Below are 7492 nucleotides of genomic sequence, written 5' to 3' on the forward strand. Positions count from 1 at the left end.
TTTTAGTCCCCTACTTCCAGCCTGTAATAATGGACCTGTATGGGATTCATTTGTGTAACGTCTATCTGTTGTAGTACAAAAGCCATCAGTTTGTTGAGCAGCATGAACCCGAGAGACAAGAGACTTAGCAATGCCTGAATGGTTAGCGCAAATGCAACACTCTTTTTAAGGGTAGTACATAACTTCTTCTGTTGGAGGAGTAAAAAGTATAAGCCTCTTCTATTCTATAACACTATTTTATAAATCTAATCTATATAAGTACAGAACTGATCATAGCTTTGATCTTAACAAAACAAGTAAGAAAATCTCTATTTCTGTCCCAATCAATCTCAAACCTAAAACACAACTATAGTAACTATGGTAATGGGTTTTCTCTAGGGTTTAAACAATGTACCACTAAATCATAAATCAGGGAACCAAGAATCTAATAGAGCCACCCTGGAGGCGTGGGTGGTGATGTCTTCTTCCGCACTGAGAAGAGCCACCCTGGAGGTGCGGGTGGTGATGTCTTCTTCCGCACTGAGAACTTCCCAAGTCAGGTATACTGGTTGATTCGTTCCAGTGAAGCATCTTCATGTTTCCTGTAAAGGAAAAATACGCTTCTCAGGGGGTTTCTCCTCCCTGGATTTGTTATTATTGTCTATTTGTTTGATCAGTCTCTCTGGCAGCCATCGTGCGGCATCTGCCGTTTGGGAATATATGCAGACAGAACCTCTTCCCCAGATAAGCACTGGATCTGGCCCATTCCAGGTTCCAGTTAATGGGTCTTTCCAGAGGACTGTTGCAAAATTCTTTTTGGTATTAGGATGCCAGAATCTCTGCAGCAGATTTTCCTTCAGAATCTAAAGATTTGTGATTAGTAGGAATCAATGGAAGTAACAATAGTTGAGCTATCCTCCTTCCTGTAGAAATGGTGACTATATTCTGTATTGCCTTGGCCATTACCTTAATCTCACCTTGATAATCATTGTCTATAACTCCAGGAAAAATTTGTAGTCCCTCCATAGTAGCACTGCTTCTTCCCACTATCAGGCCAAACACATTTGGATAGAGTGGTCCAAACACTCCAGTGGGTAAGGCCTGAGGTCCCATTTCTGGGGTTAATACTGTGTGGGTGGCAGAACTGAGGTCCAGTCCTGCACTTCCTGGTGTTGCTTGACTAAGTTCTGAAAGGGGTTGTTGTTTGTCGGTATGAAACTGACTGCCCCATAAGCCTGCTTTGGCTTGTATTGGTTCGGGGCCTGGGGCTGGCCCCTGTTCCCGTTTCCCTGATTATAGGAAAGGGTGTTTCCTTGTGCATCTGTCTTGGACCTACATTCACTAGCCCAATGCCTTCCACGTTTGCAACGTGGGCATAGCCCAGGCTGTTTTCTGGGCTGTCTCTGGGTTAACTCATTTTCTGCTTTGCAATATTTTGAAAAGTGTCCAGGCTTGCCACATTTAAAACAGGCCTTTTTGTCTCTACTTGCCAAAAAGTCTCTTACTGATTGTCCTTGCATGGCGGCTGCCATAGCTAAGCCCTGTTGGTAGGAGGGCCCTATATCAGAACAGAGTCTGATATACCCAGTAAGGTCTGTCTTTTTCCTGTAGGGTCTAATGGCTGCTTGGCAGGCAAAATTGGCATTTTCATATGCAAGTTGTTTCACATAATCTATACCTGCCTCTGCATTACCAAAAATCCTCCCTGCTGTTGTCATTAATCGATGAACAAAATCAGAAAATCGTTCATCAGGCCCTTGTCTGACTGAGGTCAAAGATGCACCAGGGTCTCCCTTTACTGGGAGTTTGCGCCAAGCCTTCATGGCCGCATTTTGAATTTGAGCGAATAAGCCTGGGTCATATTGCATCTGGTTATCACTAGAAGCAAATTGCCCTTCTCCTACTAAGGCATCAAAGGACCAACCATTACCTGCCTGAATGTTTCTCCTAGCTGTCTCTTTACAATTCTCATGATACTCTGATTTCCAAATAAGATGGTCACCACCACTAAGAACTGCTCTCACTAGAGTATCCCAATCACCAGGAGTCAGCCACTCCTCTGCAACAGATTCTAAGATTGCAAGAGTAAAGGGAGCAGTGGCACCATATTGTGACACTGAATTTTTTAATTCTTTAATAATTTGAAAGTTAAACCCTGTGTGATGTCTCCACGCAACTCCTTGAGCATCTCTAGTCTCTGATACAGGGAAAACCTCAGCCTCTCTCTCCTCTGGCTGATCTGTGGCTGAACTGAAACCAGAGGACAGGGGCTGCCTTTGGACTCCAGGTTGAGGAACTCGAGGACCTGAGGAATTTTCCTTGCCCGCTCGAGACCTCTTCCCTGTCTTTAGTTTTTGTATCTGACTAATTAAGTCCTGATACTCTTCCTCTAACTCTATTTGTTGTTTAAGGAGAGAAATTTGTTGTTTAAGAAAAGAAATTTTGTCCTGCAACTCCTTTCTGTGATCTTCAACCACCATCTCCATAGCAGGAGCATCTGGAGGTGGAGGAGCACAGGGAGGGGGCCTTCGGGAAGAAGGCCATTCAGGATCAAAATATTTGGCTGCCTCTTCCTCTAGGTCAGCACAATCTGGGTCTGACAAATTGATTACTTCAACCTTTGGTCCTATTTTGGATTCTATGTGTTTCTTTTTCTTTTGGACATGAAAAGCAACATTTAAACAGCGAAACAAAAGCAGACAATTGATACACGTAAACAGCAAGCAACAGAACAAAAACAGAGAGTTGAGTTCAGGCTGACTTATTTCTTGCCCCATTATTACTATGACTTACTGGTCTCCACACGGCAGTTTTCTGTGGCAATCACCTCTGTTTCACCTCTGAATTTTCAGTCAATCCTCCTTCCAGTAACGTCCCTCACTGGGTCTCTGGTTCTTGCTGCCGCACGTCTGGGCACCACTTTGTAACTGCCGTTTCTTTTGTAACGGCCGTCAGGTTCTGCTACTTTGTAAAGGCCGGCCGGTTCTGCTGCTCCGGTCGGCAGGTCAGGGTCTAGCAAGAGAGAACGTGGGGACGGAGGAAGGGGAAAAAAGGGGCGAGAGACGCAAAAGATAGATACAAGCCAGAGTCCGGTGGAGTCTCTTCAAGTCTTCTTTATTCTCCTGTCTTCTTACTATATTCTCACTCCTTCAGTCTCCTGTACTCCTCTACTTCTTCCTACTACCTCCTACTTTCTACCTCCTACTTTCTACTCCCCTACTCCCCTATAGAAGGGAAATCCTGGGTATTTATACCCTTTACCACGTGACTTGCCCTCGTGGACAATCTCAACTGAAGCCACTACGTCACGTGCCTTGTAGCCATGGATACCAGGAGCACCTGGCAGCTGGGGGCACTAAACAGTGTAACAAGATGTTTATCAGAGTGCGCTCAGCTATTGCAGGCTGTTGAAACAAGTCTCTTGTCAGGGTATATGGCTCGAGATGGCTGTAAAGATGATAGCCACTTTCGGCTAAGAGTCGGCTCCCAACAATTTTCATCATCTGAGTGGAAGGACTCAGAAGAACAGATATTTTGGAATAATTTGTGCTCTATGTATGCATAATACTGAGAAACAATGCAGGAAACATTTCTTATATAAGTATTGCTTGTATATAATTTTGACTTTGACCACAATATATTTTCCCTGTAGGAGGAGCTAAGGTGGGAGAGTAAGGAGAAGAAGAGGAGAAGTAGGAAGAGGAAGAGGAGAAGGAAGAGGAGGAGCTAGGAGAGAGGAGAGGAGAATGAGAGACGTAGGAGCGATGGAGGCAGATGTCCATGTGTCTGTAGCAGTCAAAGGTAGTTGGTATATTTAGGTTGGATATTGGGTTATACTTCTGATTGTATGGGCATCTCGTTACTGATAATTACCAAATATGTAAGCTTTGGGTAATTTAAGCATTAGAGTCTCATTTTCCTACTGGGCCCGTGTGGATGGTGGGATGGTCTGGGCAATGTCCAGCCTTGCGGAGACAGTGTGGAAGATTGGCAGAGCCATCTCCCATGCTGGCATCTTGTGGGTGGCAGGGCTGGTGTTTCCGCCCAGCCAGTTCTAGCTGTGGCACGCATGTGGCCTCCAGCCAAGAAACATGGTGGCTGAGCTAGGCAGAGCTGATGCAGCTTAGATAGTCGGCTTGACCGGCGGCCATTTTAAACAATTACTACAACATTTCCCCAATATAAATCCTGACACTTTTCAAAACCCGAGAAGCATGCCCAAATTTTCCAATCTTAGAAGAATCAGAAAACTAAATGAGTGTATTATAACCAGTGAACATATGTATCATAATTAGTAAATGTAAGTCATAAGACTAGAATAGCCCTAAATGCTAATTATAAATTAATTTAATGAAAGATAAAGCAAGAAAAAAAGAATAAGAAGAGAAAAGTTTTGGTATTTTCCCACAAATGGTCAAGGCAAGCATCAAGAAAGTGATGTCATTTTATAAACCAAAGAGGAAAAAAAAATAGGAAAGAATTCATTGAACTTTTTACAAGTTACCAAACTAAGATTTTTTTTTTTTACATCAGATGTGTAGCTAAAGTTTGTGCATTGATGAGACCCTAGAAATAATAGTAATAGCATTGCCTGAAGAATCAGGATACATTCATAAACTGGAAAATGTTTATTAAATAAATAGAAATTATGCCAATGTAATAGGTGCAGTTCTTAACAGACACATTAATTACAAAACTGTTTTCCACTTCAATAGAAATACACATTCCAGTGACTTAGTTGAACTTGTACACTGTTGATCATACTTAAACTTAAATTTTAGTAATGTTACTTTTATTAATTATAGAGCAGAAGCATAAAATAATAAGCTACACACAACTCCATCTTCAAAAGAGAATACATTAGTTTGTGTGTGTGTGTGTGTGTGTGTGTGTCTGTGTGTGTGTGTGTGTGTAATAATGCCATGTGGGGATGGAGTGATTGATCAGTAAGTAAGAGCACTTACTGCTCTTAGAGAGGACCTCAGTTTAGTTCTAAGCACCCAAATGGTGGATCATTAATAGCTATAACTTCAGTTTCAGGGTGTCAGTTGTTCTTCTATGGACTTTACTGACAATAGACACACATGAGGTTCATATAAATACATACTGGGAAAAGAGTCATAAACATGACCAATTTTTTTTCTAAAAACAGAATAATACTAACCATTCTAATGTGCTTTGTCACTTAAAATTCCAAATGGCAAACAGAAGTTAGTGTCAGTAAACATAAATCTATTGGATTTTTTCCCATGGTAAATGACATTTTAATTACCCAATAAATGCATATTCATCACAGGAAAAAAATGGCAAAGACAGGCACAAAAATTAAACTCATCATAATGTCATCACTGAACTACATAAAGATATGTAATATATGTATTCACAGAGTTCTAGAAGCATGATTTTTTAATTGTAAAAAAATGTTGTGAATATATCTCACATGTTTCCACTTTAATTTCTGAAATATTAAAATATTATTGTATACTTTTATTTTTGCACTGTGTGTGTGTGTGTGTGTATTCCTGGTGTGCATGTGTTCCACAGAGGTCATGTGCAGTCAGAGGACAATATACAAGAGTCAGTTTTCTCCTTCTACCATACAGGTCTTATGGATCCATCTCAGGTCATCATACTTGATAGTAAGTCTCTGCTGATCCATCATGGCGGCCTGGGAAATCTCATTCCTACAACACTCATTCCTACAACATAGTGTCAATCATTAACAGACACTATTATAGCTTATACCTCCAGATTTAACTCTTTCCATTTGTGTTTTTAAACATAGGCCTCACTCTATGAAAAAAAAAAAAATATATAGAGAGAGAGAGAGAGAGAGAATATATATTCTCTTTTTTTGTTCATTTTTTTATTGGATTTATTTTTTACATTTCATATGTTATCCCCTTACCCCATCCTCCCCCACCCAGGAACCCCCTATCCCCTCACCCCTCCTCCTGCTTATATATTCTCTTAAACCATTTATGTCTCCTGACTGGAAGGTGGGCATTGCTACAGGTGGATGAATACAGAACACTGCCTGCCGCAAGGCTCGAAGAACAGCGATGCAGGTAGGTGAGGCTAGGACTCAAGCAAAGGTGTAACTGTTCCAGCCCACGTTGGCTGCTTTCATGTCTTTATAGTCGGTGTAGAGAGCCAGTCCAGGCTGATGAGTAGGCTATCAGACAGCAGGCTGCACAGCAGCTTGATGTAGTTGCGGTTCTGGTCACCACCGGTCTTGCTTATGCTGTGCAGGCTTCAGAAGGCACAAGGGTCGTTCATGCTGTTAAAAGTCATGGGCTGGTCTAGGATCACGTGCACTGTGATGTACTGTGCTGACTTGCTGGTGGCTTGCACCAGCTGCTGGGTGAGCTCCGAGAGAAAAGCCTCTGAAACTGAGGCGCAGGGAACATTGGAGTTCATGATGAACGTAGGCATGGTGGCAGAGAGACTGTGAGCAAGAACTGGAGGAAGATGGTGCAAAGCACGATGTGACCCAAGCCACTTACTAGGAGCACAGACTGGCCTGAAACTCTAAACAATCCTGTTCTTCTACCTCATGACTGTAGGCCAATGTAGACAACTTAAATTTTAAGTTTTAGGTCAACAAAGTCATGACTTCCAGTTTTCAAAGAAACATTTTGACAATCTAGACTATATTTTTTAGAATACACTTTCATATAAAATTGTTATAGCATGTTCCTTTTAGATATGTTTGTGGGGGGTGTAGATGTGTGAGTATGTGTGGGTGGTTGTTTATGTGAGTACGTGTGCATACATGAATGTGCATTTTTTGAGTTTTAGATTCCCTGTTGTCTTTTACAAAGTGAAACAACAGCAATAACAGGACAAATCTTCTAACAGGATCTTGCTGTGAGCATACATAGAGGCTTACCTAAGTGCTGCTGTACATATCTCCAATCTCACAGTTTCCACAGATTCTCCAGAAGCTAGACCACTGCTTTCAGAATTTAATGTTTTTCCTACAAAAATACCTCCTTGCTCATTCCTATCTTCCAAATTACCATGAGTTCTTTCCATGGACAATTCATAAACTACACACTGCAAAAGACTTTGAATGGAAGAGTAAGATGGCTCAGTGTGCAAAGGCATGTGCTCTCCCAACAGATTGGGAAGAAAATCTTTATTAAGCCCATATCCAATAGAAGGCTAATATCCAAAATACATAAAAAACCCAAGAAGATAACCACCAAAAAACCAAACAATCCATTCAAATGATGGGGTACAGAAATAAAACTAGAATTCACAACAGAGGAATCTTGAATCAGTGAGAAGCACCTAAAAAATGTTCAAAGTCCTTAGTGATCAGAGAAATGCAAATCTTATACCAATCATAATGACTAAGATCAAAACTTCAGGTGACCACACTTGTTGGCGAGGATGTGGAGAAAGAGGAACACTCCTCCATTGTTGGTAGAATTGCAAACTGGTAAAACCACTCTGGAAATCAATCTGGAGGTTCCTCAGAAAATTGAAAATAGATCTACCTGAAGAC

At 41.4% G+C, this 7492-nt stretch overlaps 1 pseudogene; it reads right to left on the reverse strand.

The window, feature by feature from the left end:
• Window positions 1-6064: 6064 nt before the first annotated feature.
• LOC114629249 lies at window positions 6065-6414 on the reverse strand (annotated as a pseudogene).
• Between the last annotated feature and the right edge of the window lie 1078 nt (window positions 6415-7492).

This window comes from Grammomys surdaster, unplaced genomic scaffold, assembly GCF_004785775.1.
Source record: "Grammomys surdaster isolate TR1022 unplaced genomic scaffold, NIH_TR_1.0 279, whole genome shotgun sequence".
NCBI lineage: Eukaryota > Metazoa > Chordata > Mammalia > Rodentia > Muridae > Grammomys > Grammomys surdaster.